The sequence below is a fragment of the Phocoena sinus genome, chromosome 15 (genome assembly GCF_008692025.1).
Source record: "Phocoena sinus isolate mPhoSin1 chromosome 15, mPhoSin1.pri, whole genome shotgun sequence".
In the NCBI taxonomy this organism is placed as follows: Eukaryota; Metazoa; Chordata; class Mammalia; order Artiodactyla; family Phocoenidae; genus Phocoena; species Phocoena sinus.
Window position 1 is genome coordinate 86,073,753 of NC_045777.1, and position 18,214 is coordinate 86,091,966.

The 18,214-nt window shown below is 49.1% G+C and overlaps 1 protein-coding gene across 4 annotated transcripts in view; it reads left to right on the top strand.

The window, feature by feature from the left end:
• The first annotated feature begins 299 nt into the window (after positions 1-299).
• The window catches only part of CARD11 (caspase recruitment domain family member 11), a 110,063-nt gene continuing 92,148 nt past the window's right edge, over positions 300-18,214 (top strand). For 3 of the 4 annotated variants that reach the window (XR_004345708.1, XM_032604523.1, XM_032604528.1), the window contains exon 1: positions 300-567. The gene's annotated coding sequence lies outside the window, so the exon portion shown is untranslated. Of the gene's footprint in view, positions 568-12,921; positions 12,991-18,214 lie in introns of all 4 variants that reach the window. The other variant, XM_032604524.1, reaches the window with a different exon arrangement.

Genomic DNA, 18,214 nt, shown 5'->3' on the forward strand with positions numbered 1-18,214 from the left:
TCCGAGAGGGCAGCTGCTCCAACCTCCCTCCCACGCAGAGCCTGGAGAGCCTTCAAGGGGGTGTCCCTTCCCACGGCCGCGCCGGGCTCTGAGCCGGGCTCGCGGGCCTTGGTGTCGGAGCCGACTGGGGAATGCGGCCCAGGCAGGGGTCCAGCCTCACGCGACCCGGGGCGGGGCCTCCCCAGGCCTGCCGGGGTCTCGCGGCCCCGGGCCCAGCCCTCCCGCCCCACCTCCTCGCCGCCCTCCCCGCGGCCGGGACGCAGGCTCCGCCCCTCCCCTCCCCCTCTTCCTTATCTCTTTTTCTAACCTTTTGCATTTTTTTTTAGTCTCATTTCCTGTCGGGTTTTGCATTCCCCTCCCCCCTTCCAGCCTGTGACACACTTTCTCTCCTTTTTTCTCTCTTTCGCCTCCTTTGGCCTCCGGACTGCTGCCCGTGTGGCGCGCGGCCCCCTACCGGCCCTGCAGCCCCTGGGTCGGCCGCGCCCCTCGGACGGTCCGGGCGGTGGGGACCGAGGGCCGGGGCCTCGGGGGGAAGACGGCGGCCTGCGCGGAGCCTGAGCGGCCCAGGTAGGCGCGGCGGACGCGGGGGTGGGGACACGGGGGACGGCGGGGGGCGCGCTGGGGCGGCGCTGTCGTGCGGAGGGGGGACGCGGGGGGCCCGGGGTCCTCGGCGGGCGGCGCGGAGTCGCGGCGCTGTGCGGGGGTCAGGAGGGGCTCGCTTTTCTGGTCCAGCGCTACCGGACCGCCATCCCTCTCTCACCATCTCTTTCCCCCTTTCCCCTCTGGCTCCATCTCTATCTCCCTCTCCCCGCCTGCGTTTGGAAAACTTTATCTCCGCTTTCCATCTCCCTGTATTCCCGCCTCCGAGTTCCTCTCGGACCGTCTGTCTCTGGGTGGCCCCGCCTGGCAAAGTCCCCAGCCCCTCAGAGAAGAAAGGGATGAAAGGGGGGGCGGGCCCGGCAGGGCGCCCCTCGGTGCCCCTGCCCCAGAAGGAGGAAAAGAACTTTTCTAAGACCTGAAAGGACAGGAAGTTTCCAGACCACAGCCGGGCCTGACTCGGAGGCTCCCGAGAAGGTGGAGCCCCTGGGAGGGGAGGGGAGGGCAGGGCAGGGCAGGGGGAAGGACAGCCCCTCCCATGGGGAGAGTGTGGAACCAGGAGGGGCCCAGGTTCCCCGCAAAGCCAGGATGAGGTCCTAGTGGCCTCGTGCCTGAAGTCCCCACCCCCGTGACAATGACCCGCCCCCCCAGGACACTGCTCAGGCTGGAAGGGCCCCCCCCGTGGTCTCCTGAACTCTCGGCACAGGGAAGGGAGAGGGCTTCTCTGTCCCTTCAGAGTTCAGAGCACAGTTGGAGGGGCCCCAGGGAGACAGTTATGGTGCAGGGAGCAGGGCCTGCTTGACGGGGCGTGTGTCGGAGCTCCAGCTTCCTGGCACCTGGTCTGGAGAGTGTCTGCAGAGGACCATCCCCACAAACCTGGTCCTGTGGACCAAACCCATCTGTGCCCAGCCTGCCCCCAAACCTTTGATTTGTGGTAGGAAAGAATTTCTCCTGATAAAGTGTCAAAGGCTACCAGCCTCCCAAGGAAGGAAAGAAACGTTAGTCCATCACTGGATGATTATTGGGTGCCTCCTCTGTGGTTATTGGGTGCCGGAAGTCCCCAGCCGTGGGTTAATGCGAGGACAGGAATTTAGCTACAGTGTTCCACTTCTGTCCTTGCCCTGAGTCTCCACTTCTCTCTAACCCCCAGGCAGCTGTAAAGAAATGATGGTCCCCGCTGTGGGCCGGGGCTGATCAGAGGGCAAAGGGAGCCTGGGACTGACTCAGCCTCATCACATCCCAGCAAAATGGTTTGGATGGCTGTGCGTTTTAGTAGCACCCATATCAAAAAGGAAGTCTGTTAGTCCCACCGGCCCGTACAGTCCTGACTCTGTGTACAAATGTTCCTTCCTGTGATTTTTTTTTTTAATTGTGGTAAAATACACATGACATAAAATTTACCATCTTAACCACTTTTAAGTGTATAGTTCAGGGGTATTAAGTACATTCACATTGTTGTACGACCATCACCACCATCCATCTCCAGAACTTTCCATCCTCCCAAACTGAAACTCTGTCATCATTAAACAACTCCCCATCCCCTTCTCCAGCCCCTAGAAACCACCCTTCTACTTTCTGTCTCTATGAATTTGACTCCTCTAGGACCCCATGTAAGTGGCATCCTGCAGTATTTGTTCTTCTGTGTCTGGCTTATTTCACTGAGCGTAATCTCCTCAGGGTTCACCCATGTTGTAGCAGGCGTCAGAATTTCCTTCCTTTTTAAGGCTGAATAATATTCCATTGTGTGGATGGACCACAGTTTATCTATTAATCCTTTATGTGATCTTTTACTTTTCATTTTTTTAAAGATTTAATTTTATTTATTTTTGGCTGTGTTGGGTTTTCGTTGCAGCGCGCGGGCTTCTCCTTGCGGTGGCTTCTCTTGTTGCGGAGCCTGGACTCTAAGCGCGCTGGCTTCAGTAGTTGTGGCTCACGGGCTCTAGAGCGCAGGCTCTGTAGTTGTGGCTCGCAGTTCTAGAGTGCAGGCTCAGTAGTTGTGGCGCGCGGGCTTAGTTGCTCCATGACGTGTGGGATCCTCCCGGACCAGGGCTCGAACCTGTGTCCCCTGCATTGGCAGGCGGAGTCTTATCCACTGCGCCACTAGGGAAGTCCCTATCTGATCTTTCAAAATGACTTGTAAACCTAACTCTTCTTCTAAAGGTGGTGGCCCTTGTTTGAATCACTCAGTGGGCACTGTCTGGGTGACACTGTACCAGGTACCGTCGGGGACACACAGAAGGAACGAGAGACCCAGGCATCCTCCCCTAAATAGTTCAGGCCCTGCAGTCGTGTTGCCATGACCAGAGGGTGGCAGAGACTCAAACTAGAGGAAAGGATTGAGGGAAGGAAGGATGGCGGGAGGCGAGTGTGGGCGATGGTGGGACTCAGAGAGTCCAGCAGTCAGTGGAAGGTTCCAGGCTGAGACTGTGCTGGTGGGGCAACATCCCAACTAACTTCTCCACTTTGCGACATGCGTTTCTCCACCTTTCCAATGGAAACCTTGCGGTGCCTGGTGTGCTGATTATAGCACTTCATGCGTGAAGGGCCAACTCGAGTCCCAGTGCTCAGGTGATTATGGTGAAAAGGGACACCAGATGCTGATAAACAGAGCTCCTCCCATGAGTTTAAAACTGCCTTCCGTCCTCTCTTGCTTTGTCCCCACACTTGGCCTTGGAGACAGTGAGTGCCTCCTGGTAATCGGGACGATGGTGAAGTCCCGCGAGGGCCGGAATGCCCAGATGACCACCCCGACGCAGAGTGTGACCAGATCTGTGAAACTTGGGTTAAAAGAGGTCAGATCAAGGGGGAAAGGCCTCAGGAGGTCCACGGTCCGCCTTCTGGGTCGGAGGCTGAGGCGGGGTGAGGGGGGGGCGTGGTGGTGCTGGGAAGGAGCCTCGGGCTGTGGCCCAGACGCGGCTTCCCGTCGTGACTGCCCACCTGGGCCGGCCTGTCATCCCTTCAGCTCTCTGGGAGTCATCTCTCCCCAGTGAAATCAGGATATTAATACTGATTCTTTTCAGTCTTGTCAGTTGCACCAAGCATAAAATGAGAAAACTCGAGGTGTGCCATACTCTTCCCGTTGCCGTTACTCCTGAGATCCGGGGAGGATAAGAGGATGGACTCTCGGGTCCGGACCTAGGGCTGGAGTGCAGCTTTCCCCACCCCGCGCCGGGTGGACTTCCTTTCTTAGTCTCCTGCTCTGCAGTCCTAATCTTCCAGGGCAGCCGAGAGGATTGAAGGAAATCTACCCTGTAGACGTACTGCATTATCCAGGAGGTCTGGAGCATTTTGAATTGATTTAAATACGGGAACAGAAAGAAAAGGAAAGGAGGACTATCGAGGAAGCCCCTTAAAACCGCTTTTCTGCTAAAGGAAAATGAGATTGGCAGATTCCCAGGTGCCAGCCTCGTCACCCGTGCCACGGCGCATGGGAAGAACACGGCTTGTGCACTTCACACGCAAGGAACACGCCCCGTACACCTTCCCCCAAAGTCTCCTTGAGCAGCTCCTGCTTGTGGGTTGATGGTTTTAACGGGGTGACTATTTCCAGGGGGGTAACCTTTTTGGTTGTGATTTGTTCAGGGCTCTGAGAATATAATGGTCGCTGTCAGATTGGTGTAATGGGCCAGTGCCGCGGGGTAATGAAGGGTCCCCGCTCCTGCCTCTGGCAACAGCGCTCTGTCTTCGCTGGTCGAGTCCCGCAGTCAAGCTCCCCAGGCTCATGTCTTATGTCACGGTCCTCTGGTCCTCCCAGCTCCTCACAAGTGGGTGAGCCAGAGCAAGGGCTCCATCCTCCCCGGGTGGTTTCTGTGTCAGGGGTGTAACCTTCCTTCTCACCCCAAATCCAACTCTGGAATGTTACGTCCTCATACTCGAGTGTGGCGGTCACATACCTCACAAATCCTGCAGGTACCACAGCAACACCTGTCACACTCTGCTTTGTACAGTCAGCGCCATCCCCCGGTGCTGGACCCGTCCACTGAGAGGCAGGCTCCTCCAAGTGGAAAGATCTACGGACTTGGAGCCAGGCAGAAAGGGCGTCTGCCCCGGCTCTGCCGCGTACTAGCTGTGTGACCTCGGGAAAGTCACCGGTGGCTCTGAGCCTCAATGGCCACGTGTGTAAAATGAAAGCACCACCCCTAAATTAACATAGACCAAAGTGTTTCCAAATGAGAGTGCTCTGCTTTTAAAGGTGCTTCTGACTCGGTTATTTTGGACAGAGTTGGGGGTAGGAGCTAGAATAGAGTGATGAATTGGATGCAAAACTGAACTTATCTGAGAGAGCTATTTCCTTAATTTACAGAGAACTCTCAGAAGAAATCAGTGAGGTGCAGGAATCGGCACACTTCTTCTGTAAAGGTCCAGATAGTAAATACCTGAGGCTCTGAGAGCCGGAAGGTCCCTGTGGAAACGGCTCTGCTCTGTTCTTGCCATGTGGCCGGATCTGGCCAGTGGGGCAGCATGGGCAGTGCAGGGGTGGGCCCTCCACCGCAGCTTGCGGACTCCAGAATTAGAGAACTCGACCCAAGAGAAAAATGCTTAAAGGATGTGAACAAGCAGAATGTGAACAGACCAATCAATTTACAATGAATGAATGCGAAGTAATACAACAGAGAGATGCCTTTTTTCCACTGTCAGACTGGCAAAGATCAAAACACTTGATAAAACGTTATACTGGCGAGAGAAACGGGAAGCAGGTAGTCTAACACGCTGTGGATTTGACAATATGTACCGGCATAAGTGAATCAACCCAAGAATTCCACTTCTAAGAATTATCTCACAGGTAGACTTGTCCATCTTTCTGTGCACGCTGATGTTAACTGTAGCATTGTTTTTAATGGGAATAAACTTGAAACCACGCAAATGCTCCTCAAAAGCAAGATCCATCCATCCGGTGGAATTCTGTGAGGCCGTTAATGAGACAGGGGCATGGAGGGAGTTTCGGGAAGAAAGCACTAGCACGTATAAGAAACTGCTCTAGTAGGACGTCTGGGGAATGGTGGCTGGGTGGACGAAGGGGAAAATTCTAGTATTCATTTTTTTTTTTTTAGCATCTTTATTGGAGTATAATTGCTTTACAATGGTGTGTTAGTTTCTGCTTTATAACAAAGTGAATCAGTTATACATATACATATGTCCCCATATCTCTTCCCTCTTGCGTCTCCCTCCCCATCCCACCCTCTAGGTGGTCACAAAGCACTGTGCTACGTGGCTGCTTCCCACTGGCTCTCAGTTTTACATTTGGTAGTGTATATATGTCCATGCCACTCTCTCACTTTGTCCCAGCTTACCCTTGCCCCTCCCTGTGTCCTCAAGTCCATTCTCTCTAGGAGGTCTGTGTCTTTATTCCCGTCTTGCCCCTAGTTTCTTCATGACCATTTTTTGTTTGTTTGTTTGTTTAGATTCCATATATATGTGTTAGCATACAGTATTTGTCTTTCTCTTTCTGACTTACTTCGCTCTGTAAGACAGTCTCTAGGTCCATCCACCTCACTGCAAATAACTCAGTTTCGTTCCTTTTTATGGCTGAGTAATATTCCATTGTATATATGTGCCACATCTTCTTTATCCATTCATCTGTTGATGGACACTTCAGTTGCTTCCATGTCCTGGCTATTGTAAATAGAGCTGCAATGAACATTTTGGTACATGACTCTTTTTGAATTATGGTTTTCTCAGGGTATATGCCCAGTAGTGGGATTGCTGGGTCATATGGTAGTTCTATTTTTAGTTTTTTAAGGAACGTCCATACTGTTCTCCATAGTGGCTGTATCAATTTACATTCCCACCAACAGTGCAAGAGGGTTCCCTTTTCTCCACACCCTCTCCAGCATTTATTGTTTGTAGATTTTTTGAGGATGGCCATTCTGACCAGTGTGAGGTGATATCTCATTGTAGTTTTGATTTGCATTTCTGTAATGATTAATGATGTTGAGCATTCTTTCATGTGTCTGTTGGCAATCTGTATATCTTCTTTGGAGAAATGTCTATTTAGGTCTTCTGCCCATTTTTTGATTGGGTTGTTTGTTTTTTTAATATTGAGCTGCATGAGCTGCTTGTAAATTTTGGAGATTAATCCTTTGTCAGTTGCTTCATTTGCAAATATTTTCTCCCATTCTGAGGGTTGTCTTTTCGTCTTGTTTATGGTTTCCTTTGCTGTGCAAAAGCTTTGCAGTTTCATTAGGTCCCATTTGTTTATTTTTGTTTTTACTTCCAGTTCTCTAGGAGGTGGGTCAAAAAGGATCTTGCTGTGATTTACATCATAGAGTGTTCTGCCTATGTTTTCCTCTAAGAGTTTGATGGTGTCTGGCCTTATATTTAGGTCTTTAATCCATTTTGAGTTTATTTTTGTGTATGGTGTTAGGAAGTGTTCTCATTTCATTCTGTTACATGTAGCTGTCCAGTTTTCTCAGCACCACTTATTGAAGAGGCTGTCTTTTCTCCACTGTATATTCTTGCCTCCTTTATCAAAGGTAAGGTGACCATATGTGCGTGGGTTTATCTCTGGGCTTTCTATCCTGTTCCATTGACCTATATTTCTGTTTCTGTGCCAGTACCATACTGTCTTGATTACTGTAGCTTGGTAGTATAGTCTGAAGTCAGGGAGCCTGATTCCTTCAGCTCCATTTTTCTTTCTCAAGATTGCTTTGGCTATTCGGGATCTTTTGTGTTTCCATATAAATTGTGAAAGTTTTTGTTCTAGTTCTGTGAAAAATGCCATTGGTAGTTTGATAGGGGTTGCATTGAATCTGTAGATTGCTTTGGGTAGTAGAGTTATTTTCACAATGTTGATTCTTCCAATCCAAGAACATGGTATATCTCTCCGTCTATTTGTATCATCTTTAATTTCTTTCAGCAGTGTCTTGTAATTTTCTGCATACAGGTCTTTTGTCTCCTTAGGTAGGTTTATTCCTAGATATTTTATTCTTTTTGTTGCCATGGTAAATGGGAGTGTTTTCTTAATTTCACTTTCAGATTTTTCATCATTAGTGTATAGGAATGCAAGAGATTTCTGTGCATTCGTTTTGTATCCTGCAACTTTTCCAAACTCACTGATTAGCTCTGGCAGTTTTCTGGTAGCATCTTTAGGATTCTCTGTGTATAGTGTCATGTCATCTGCAAACAGTGACAGCTTTACTTCTTTCCCAATTTGGATTCCTTTTATTTCTTTTTCTTCTCTGATTGCTGTGGCTAAAACTTCCAAAACTATGTTGAATAATAGTGGTGAGAGTGGGCAACCTTGTCTTGTTCCTGATCTTAGTGGAAATGGTTTCAGTTTTTCACCATTGAGGACAATGTTGGTTGTGGGTTTGTCCCATATGGCCTTTATTATGTTGAGGAAAGTTCCCTCTATGCCTACTTTCTGCAGGGTTTTTATCATAAATGGGTGTTGAATTTTGTCAAAAGCTTTCTCTGCATCTACTGAGATGACCATATGGTTTTTCTCCTTCAATTTGTTAATATGGTGTATCACATTGATTGATTTGCGTGTATTGAAGAATCCTTGCATTCCTGGGATAAACCCCACTTGATCATGGTGTTTTATCCTTTTAATGTGCTGTTGGATTCTGTTTGCTAGTATTTTGTTGAGGATTTTTGCATCTATGTTCATCAGTGATACTGGCCTGTAGTTTTCTTTCTTTGTGACATCCTTGTCTGGTTTTGGTATCAGGGTGATGGTGGCCTCGTAGAATGAGTTGGGGAGTGTTCCTCCCTCTGCTATATTTTGGAAGAGTTTGAGAAGGATAGGTGATAGCTCTTCTCTAAATGTTTGGTAGAATTCGCCTGTAAAGCCATCTGGTCCTGGGCTTTTGTTTGTTGGAAGATTTTTAATCACAGTTTCAATTTCAGTGCTTGTGATTGGTCTGTTCATATTTTCTATTTCTTCCTGGTTCAGTCTCGGAAAGTTGTGCATTTCTAAGAATTTGTCCATTTCTTCCAGGTTGTCCATTTTATTGGCATATAGCTGCTTGTAGTAACCTCTCATGATCCTTTGTATTTCTGCAGTGTTAGTTGTTACTTCTCCTTTTTCATTTCTAATTCTATTGATTTGAGTCTTCTCCTCTAGTATTCATTTTGTGTCCTTTTCTTTTGTTTGTTTTTTAACCCTGAGCAACTGTTATCATTCTGATTAAGAAAACAAGAAGGAAAAGCCAGGTTCAGAAGAGAACAGCAAGGGTGGTCCCCATGAACTGCTGTTCCGCTTAGACTTAGCTGTCCTGATTCCCAACCTACTGGGTTGCGGGAAGAGAGTTCCTCTTGCAGTGACTTCTGATTTCAGCTGTGTCCCAGTAAGAGAAATCACAGGGCCTCTGTGCTCCTGTGGAAAGGCAAAACTGATTGGTTAAAAAAAAAAAAAAAAAAAGGATTTGTTTTAAATTAACGCATAGCACACACACAGTATACGTCCCAAATCTGAAGTGCACGATGGGGGAGGTTTCACACCCACCCACGTAGTCGATCATCCAGATCGAGACACGGGTCCTTTCCAGGCCTCGAGGGGGGAGGGGTCTCATGCTCCGTCCCGGTTGCTAAGCCCCCCACCCCTTTTGCCTGTCCTTGAATGTCACATAAATGGCATCATCACACAGAGTGCGCTCTTGTGTCTCCAGCTTGATTCATCCATGTGTGTCGCAGTCACTGGCGTTTGTTCCTTGCTGTATAGCGTTGCACTGTGAGCGTTTGCCACAGTCTGTGTATCCACCCAATCGCTGATGCACGTGTGCGTGTGTGCAGTTTCGGGCTATCGCGAGAGCTGCCGTGACCACTCCCGGAGAAGTCTTGGTGGCGGTGACCCACTTTTTCTTTAATCTGAGGGCAGACAGAAACCTTGTGCCAGCATTACTGGAGGTTTAGCCAATGGTTATCTCAGTGGAAGAATGCTGATACGAAGTAAAACTGCGTTTTATTGACATTCCTGCTCCGTTCCCTGCCTCTGAGTAAGGATTCGGTCATTCACTGAACTTTTCTAAGAAGAAATGGCCTTTTTAAAAAGGGATTCGAGTGTAGCCGGTTCGGGGGGTGTGGGGGAGTGTGCGGTTGAATAATAATGATACCTTGCACTTCTCTCCGAGTCTCCTGGCTTCAGTTCTCAGGTGCTTTTCAAAATCAGCTTGTGAAGCTCCGTGGCGCCTGGGGAGCTGAGGCCACAGCCATGCCGGTTTGCGGGTGGGAGGCAGAGACGCATGGAGATTTCCAGTTCCGTTGGGAGTTCTCCATCCTCAAAAATCGTGTCTTCTGGACTCTTAGAGGAGGTTCTTTCACGGGGCCCTGGAGACGCAGGCGTTCTGAGTTTGGGGAGGTTTTAGGCTGTAAAGGAAAGTGGCCCTAGGAAGGAGAGGGTGGTTTCCTATAACTGCTCCGAGCAGGGGAGACCACCCGACTACAGCAGAGCAGAGGGCTGTCCCCAAGGAATGGGTCAATCTTCTGCCCCCTCAGTTTTGTACAGAAATTCTGTGTAATGCTGTATCTTTCTTAACTGATTTAAGAATCTGCTTTTGAAACCCAACCATTTTTGTCGGACTACCTGGGCCCAAGAGGCTCCCCTGCCCTAAACTGACGACCATCCTTCGTCCTTCCGCCCACCGGCCGCCCCCGGCCTCTCCGGGCCCCTGGCCTCCTCCTCCACCCGCCTGGTCCTGCCTCCACGCAGGCACCAGAACCACCTTGTCCGTGCAGAGATGCTTCTGTAGCGGTTGTCTCCTTTTTCTCCAGTATCATCACCTTTTTTCCTTCTCTCCAAGGATCATTCCGACCAGAGTACAAATATGCTGCAGTTCCCCCCATCTTTGAAGAAAAAACCCAAACCTGCCTTGTTTTCATATTCCCTTGTAGCTGTCACTGCCTTGCTGTGTACCCCTCTCCTGTTAGTCTGTCAGGGCTGCTGTAACAGAGTACTGCAGACCGGGGAGCGGTGGGGGCGGGGTGGGGGGGTTAAACAATTGAAGTTTATTCTCCCAGCTCTGGAGGCTGGAAGTCCCGAGATCAAGGTGTGGGCAGGGCTGGCGTCCCCTGAGGCTTCTCTCCTTGGCTTGTAGGTGGCCGCCTTCTAGCTGTGTCCTCACGTGGTCAGCCCTCTGTGTGCATTCACCCCTGGTGTCTCTCTGTGTGTCCAACCTCCTCTTCTTACAAGGACACCAGCCCCCCTGGATTAGGGCTCACCCTAACGGTCTCACATTAACTCAGTCACTCCTTAAAGGCTTTGTCTCCAACTACAGGTAGTGGGGCTAGGGCTTCAGCCTATGAATTTGGGGGGATGCAACTCAGCCATCACACCTTTACAGACGGTCTCTTTGAAAGTGTTGTCTACACTGTCTGTCCCCATTTCCTGTCCCCGCATTCTGTCCTGGACCCACTTCAGTCAGACTTCTGCCCCCGGAGTCCCCAAGTCCAGGTCCACTCTTAGCCCTCGGGGGCATTAGCTCAGTCTATCTACCTCTCCTCCTCGGAATGTGGCGTGGGTTCCCTCTCTTGGTTTCTCCCGCCTTCCCAGCCACTCCTTCCTAGTCTCTCTTTTCTGATTCTTCTGTGTCCCCTGACCTCAGAGGTCAAAGGGCCTCGGCCTCTTCTCCCTCTGCACTCCTTCCTGGATGGTCTCATCTAGTCTCACGGCCTCAAAGCCGTCTCTGTACTCATGACTCCCAAGTTCATGCCTCCTGCCAGGCCTCCCCTCCTGAACTGTGCACTTCGGTAGCCAGTGGTCTTGACTGCCTAGACATGGAGTTGATCCAAAACCAAACTTCTGATTTTCTTATCCCTAAGTCCTCGCTTCCATCCTGCCAGGTGCTCAGGCTTTGAAACCTTGGGGTGGTCTGTGATTCCTCTCTTAGAAATAGGAATGTGTCCGCTTGCTCAGCACAGAAAACCCAAGTGTTCTGGCTCGGTCACAAAGGATGTCACTCCCATGCCTCGTTAGTGCATCTTTCAGGGGACTTGTACCCCTAACAGATGGGGCACAGCATGACGTGCTGGAGAGAACCCGGGGCTCGGAAGGCAGGGGTGAGATTCGGGTTCTGGGTCACTAACCCATTGGGCCGTCTCGGCCAAGTCCTTTCTCTGCTCTGGGCTCAGTTTCCTCGTATGTGAAGTGAGGCAGGAGACGGGGCCGGGGATGGCAAATGGGTGTCACCTTGAGGGCCAGCTCCGCGGAAGAGAGTTCTGTGATCGATTTCCCATGTCTGCTGTGGGTGTGAAACTGACAGTTGGAGCCCGGGTACCCCCCGTTAGTCACCCCTGCCCTGGCGCCTCACCACCAAGAACCCTTCAAGCTTTAAAAATCTGTGATCGCGCCCCGACCTCGAGCAAATCACTTCACTGTCCCAAGATTTTGTTTCTTCACAAGCGAGGTGGAGATAAATAATCCCTGACTTCCTACCACACAAAATTGCTCTGAGGAGCGTGTGAGATAGTGGGTGAAAAATTGCTTGGAAAATAGCAGGACGTTATATAAATGCAAGGTTTCATTGTTACTAACTGACCTCCCTGGTCGTGATTTGTGTTAGTCATGCCCTCCTCTGAGCCGTCTTCTAGGGCTGGGCAAGAAGCCTTTGCTTTCGTTTTTGCCCCTGCCCCCCACCTCGGGCAAGACAGTGCCATTTGGATTTCCTGGTGATGATGAGAAAGGGGACTAGCATGGATGTTGGGTGTGCAGGTGGTCTTTCTGTGCTTGGAAGATTTCAGCATCTTTCACAGCCCCCGGGGCAGGTGAAACCAGGAAGGCTTCTCCAGAGCCTTTCAGCTACTCCCCACCATCTTACCCTCCCACCATCACCCCACCACCTTGTGACACTCCTGCACAACAGGTGGGGAAAAAATCTTCCCAAAGTAAATTTTTGTCTCCCTCAGGGGTTCATCTGTAGTACCCAAATGTCTGGAATTCAATTAATTCTCCGGTTGGGCAGTTGGGAGCGGTGGGTCTCCTCCCCTGAGCGCTGCTGGGCACAGCTCTGGCTAATTTCTGGAGCAGGCAGGCACCTGCCCTGCAGCCTGTGGGAATCCAGGGGAGATACCCAGATAGAGCTCTTTTTGTTACCTGATGAAAAAAGCATCCCTTCCCTCAATCTACAATTCTGCCCTCTTTCACCTTGAATGTTGTTAATGCCCCGTCTTTTCTGCCAAAATCCCAAAGAGAGTCTGTTTGCAGCTCCCTGTGTGCATTAACTTTTCCCAGAGACCCAGGGGAGCTATCTGTCCTTACATTATTTGGTGTAAGCAAAGCTTTGGGGCATTTCTTATTGCCAGTGGTGTATTCTGAGTTGGTTTCTTTGCTCGGGTTCTTACTTATTGGCGAGTGCGTCTCATTTCCTTCTTCCCTCCTGCATGCAGCCTTTGCCGTGAACAGTGTTCGGCATGGTGTGAAATGAGAAGCATTGAGAACTCTTCTAAGACATAAAGGTTTGATTTTGTTTTTCTTTTTTCGTTTTTAAGTGTTAGAAGAATAAAGGACTTGAGTTTCCTGTAGGACGGGAAACAGTGAATCAGATTTTTGTTTTGCTTAAAAACCTGAAAATCTCAGGCAGCAGCTGAGAGTCTCTGGACAGAGCTGAGTGCTGTGTTTGGGGGTTTAGGGTGATGGCCCTTCCCCATGGGCCATTCTACGGGAGAGGCGGTGGCCACCCACGGAGACTGATTTGAGAGGGACCAGAAAGGCTACCTGAGTCACAGAGCTGCCCGAGACAGAGTGGGCACTGACACTTCCTGCCCTGCCTTTTCTGCTCCGTGAGGCGTTTCAGTGATTCAGTGCCTGGTGTTATCCACAGACTGATGGGTGCAATGAGCGTGAGCTCTCCCTCTCCCAGCAGGCGACCTTGGACAAGTCTCTGAAGTCATTGGTGAAATGGGGATAAGACAGCACTCCGTCCCACAGGAAGTTAGATGAGATACCACCTCCCAAGTGCCATGAGGCAGGCAAGACATCCAGGGAGGCACGGCTGGGACAGGTGTGCGCTCTGATACAGGTGTGCCGTGCTCGTTAGCAGATGCCCTGGAGAAAGTTCAGAAGGGCCCCTGACAAACCTATAACCTAGCATTAGCCATTTGCTTACATCCCTTGCCTGATCCCCGTTTGTTAGCATCCATTACTACCATTATCCTTTTATTCATCCCTTAACGAGTACCCAGTGCCTGCCACTCCCGGGCACTCCGCTAGGTGCCAGGGATAAAAAGATGTAAGGGCGGGGTCCTCACCCCAATAAGCCTGTACTCAGGTGAGGAGACAGTCAGTTGCAAGATAAAGGAGGCACGCATTGAAGACGGGTGTGAGAGAGAGGGGCACCCGGGTCTGCCCAGGGAGACAGAGACCCCCAGGCCCGATAGAAGCTGAAATGAGACTTGGAAAATAACGAAGCTTTTGCCAGGCAGAGACGTGGGAAGGGCCCTCTAAGTAGAGAAACCGCACGTGCCCAGCCATGGAGGTGTGATGAGTGTCAGTGTTGGCAAAAAGACGGGAAGATGTGGGGACGGGGGAGGAGGGGCCACCGAGAGCCCCCGGATGCCTTGCCGAGGGGGCAGGTGCTGTCCTGTGGGCGAGCACCAGATACTGGCGCGACTGAGCCGTGACTGGGCGCCAGGATGGATGTGCCGGTTTGAAAGATCACACACAGCGGTGCGGAGAACGGATGGGAGACTGGGGGCAAGAGGCACGGAGGGCCCCCTCTGATGGGACGTGGGCCAGGGTAGGCTGTGTCTTTAAGTAAACTTCGTATGGACGCATAACATTCATGCAGGAGGCGTGCACACATCCTACGTGTGCAGCACGACGGATTTTCGCAAAGTGAACACACGGTGTCCCCAGCACCCAGATCGTGAAACAGAATGGGACCAGCTGAAAAATAATATTTTAACGAAAAACAAGAATGGCTTTTCATAGCGTAGTAATTTTTAGTATAAGTCTGTCCCAAATACTGCACGGGACATTCACGTTCTTCAAAATGCTTGGTTATTCAAGATGCAAATCTGACTGAGCGCCCTGTATTTTATCTGATGACCCTGGATGCATCCACAATGTTGCAGGTGGCAGTAGTTCTTTCATGTTTATATTGCCAGCGAGAGTCTGTTTTATGACGGTTGCACATTTTATCGAGACTACCACTGATGGATAACCGAGCTGTTTCCAATGTGAGGACATTATGAACGAGGCCGCTCTGAGGACTCTACACTTACCTTTTGGAGACACGGGCTTGTATTTCCACCCAAGAGTGGATTTGCTGGATCTTAGTGTATGTTTATATTCAGCTCTAATAAATACCACCAAATAGTTTTCCAAGAACGTTGTTGCAAACTACACCCCATCAGCAGTGGAAGAGCATTCCAGTTGCTCCACAGCTTTTCTCACACAGCATTGTCTGTCTCTTCATTTAGCTATTCCGGTGGGGGTGCAGTCAAAACAAAGCATCGTGCAGTTTTAATTTGCGTTTCACTTGTGGCTTGTGGCTGAGCCGAGTGCCTTTTCATGTACTGATCGGCCATTTTGGCCGTCCTCCTCTGTGAATGTCTGTTAGAGTTCTGCCCACTTTTCTCTTGTCATGTCTTTTTCTTATTCAGTTGGAGTAGTTCTTCATATATGAGGAGTCCTTTGTCAGATAAATGTATTGCAGATATCTTCCTTCAGTTTATAGCTTGCCCTTTCGCTCTCTTATTAGAGTCTGCTGAATAACAGAAGTTTTAAATTTTAATGTAGTCCAGCTCGTGTGGGTTTTTCCATCATGGTTCACTCTTTTTTGAGTCCTGTTTAAGAAAGATATGCCTTGTTAGTTTATCCAGTTTCATTACTTTTTTTTTTTTTTTTTTTTTTTTGCGGTACGCGGGCCTCTCACCGCTGTGGCCTCTCCCGTTGTGGAGCGCAGGCTCAGCGGCCATGGCTCGCAGGCCCAGCCGCTCCGCGGCACGTGGGATCTTCCCAGACCGGGGCACGAACCCGTGTCCCCTGCATCGGCAGGCAGACTCTCAACAACTGCGCCATCAGGGAAGACACCATTACATTTTTTAATGTGGCTACTTAAAAATTAAAATTATATGTGTGGTTCAAAAAAACAAAAAAGAAAGAAAGATATGCCTACCCCAAAGTGTGTGTTTCCTCCTCAAAGATTTATTGTTTCATCTTTCGCATTTAGATCTATAATCCATCTAGAATGGATTTTTCCTTTAATAAAGGATAACGTACGTACAATAAAACACACCCATTTTAAGTACACAGTCCAGTGAATTTTGATAAGAGTATACACACATGTAACCACAACCGCAGGCAAGATGTAAAAGATGTCCATCACCCCATAAAGTTGCTTTATGTCCTTCTGCTTCTCAGAGTGTGGTCCATGGACCAGCAGCATCGGCCTCACCTGAGAGCTGGTTAGAAATGCAGACTCTCGGGCCCCACCCCAGGCCAGCTGAATTAGACTGCATTTTAACAAAATTCCTAGGTACTTTGTATGCACTTTAAAGTTTAGAGACAATCTGAGGTCCTTTGAAGAAAGGTGACAAGCAAAAAAAATGCTTTTTCCATTGTTATTAATGACATCGCCTGAAGCAAGGCAAGGTAAATGATAGATTATTGAGTTTGGGGAAAAAATGAAAGACAAAGTTGGAAAGAAATTTTGAAGTCATTACAGGAGCACCCTCTATTCCCTGGACCACTTCCTCTCCTGGAGACCTGGCCCCGCTGATGTCCTGCAAAGCTGAAGGACAGGATTTGCCGTTGGGGAGGCTTGGGCTCCTGGGGCAGTGCTTCCTGGTCTGTGCCCTGGACCAGCATGGAGAAAGCCATCCTAACGACCAAGTCCAGAAAGACCATAATTTTTGGTTTTTTTTTTTTTTTTTAAGTTTAATTTTTATCTTTACGTAATATATGTACTGCTTCAAAATATCAAATACTTCCACATGGCTCATAATAAAAAATAACAGTTCTCCAGCCCACCCCTCCCACTCCTCTGACATTTTAATCACCTACTTTTTGGATGACCCCTTATCCCTCACACCAGAGTCCGGTTTTCTAGTGAGTAAACGTTCCTTCTGCCAGAGCTGGGGAGAGAATCTGGGGCGTCAACTGCCCCCTTTTACATATCTTCAGCCAATCCTCCTGGTGTTAAGCCCACCCTGGTTGTCCACCTTCTGTGGTCCAAGGTACCTCTATTTTCTGGGCTTTTCTGGGATTCTGCAGAGCAAATTGTCTTTTGTTCCTTCCAGCTCTTCTACCATTAAGCGCTTAGGTTTTCTCCTTCTCTACTCACATTAGACATTTTTACATTATAAATTAAATTTCTTTTTTAAAAAATCAAACAAAAGAATATATACATATATTATAAAGAATACTAACAAAGAGCCTTCATATTTCAGTCTGTGGAAATTATTTTTGTGAGTGGTTTGAAATCCAATTAAATGTGTTAATAAATTAAATTTATTTCCACAAGGGCTATCCCAGCCCCATCCCTTCCCCTCTGACCTGCGGTTGCGAGTTTCTCATGCATTGTATCCCTGGCTCTAAATCTGAGCTCACAATTCTGTTCCTTAGATCTATTTGTCTTTTGCCAAAAAAAATACCAGGCTGTCTTTTTCCCCCTTTGTTTTCTGCCTTCTCAGGTTTTAAATGAGCATTTCATGTTCCCATTTTACCTCTCCCAGCATATCAATTGTACTTCTTGTTAAGTTGTTGTTAGTGGCTGCCCTGTAGTTAAGAAAATACATTTTTAACTAATCCACGTCCCCCTTGAAATGACACTGGATGGTTTCACATGTAGAGCAGGCGCCTTATAACCCAGTGTTCGCAGTTCCTCCCTCCCGACCCTCTGAGATTGTTATCCATTATTTCACTCACCATCCACTATCAGTTACGTGATACGTTGTTACTGTGATTACTTTAAAAAACAGTAGTCTTGGGCTTCCCTGGTGGCGCAGTGGTTGAGAGTCCGCCCGCCGATGCAGGGGACACGGGTTCGTGCCCCGGTCCGGGAAGATCCCACATGCCGCGGAGCGGCTGGGCCCGTGAGCCATGGCCGCTGAGCCTGCGCGTCCGGAGCCTGTGCTCCGCGACGGGAGAGGCCGCAACAGTGAGACGCCCACGTGCCGCAAAAAAAAAAAAACACAAAACAGTAATCTTGTAGATCAATTAAGAATAAGGAAATCCCTGGCGGTCCAGTGGTTAGGACTCGATGCTTTCACTGCCGTGGCCAGGGTTCCATCCCTGGTCAGGGAACTAAGATCCCGCAAGCCAATGGGCAGGGCCAAAAAAAGAAAAGAAAAGATCTTATTTGACTTATATTTATTCCTGCACCAGTGCCCTTCCTTTCTTTATGTTTTGGGTGTTTTTTTTAATGTTGTTTTTCTTCTGCCCACAGATCCTCTTTTAACATGTCTTGCAGGGCAAGCCTGTTGGCCATAAGTTTCTTCCATTTTTGTTTACCTGAGAAAGTCTTCATTTCTCCTTCACATTTGAGGACGATTTCGCTGGAAATTGACTTCTGAGCTGGTAGCCTTTTCTCTCTTAACACTTGCAGTATCTCACTCCACTCCCTTCTTGCTTGCGTTGTTTCTGATAAGGGGTCCACTGTGATCCTTTTCCTTCTCTCTTCATAGGAAAGGTGTTTTTCCCCTCTCTGGCTTCTTTCAGGATTTTCTGTTCATCTTT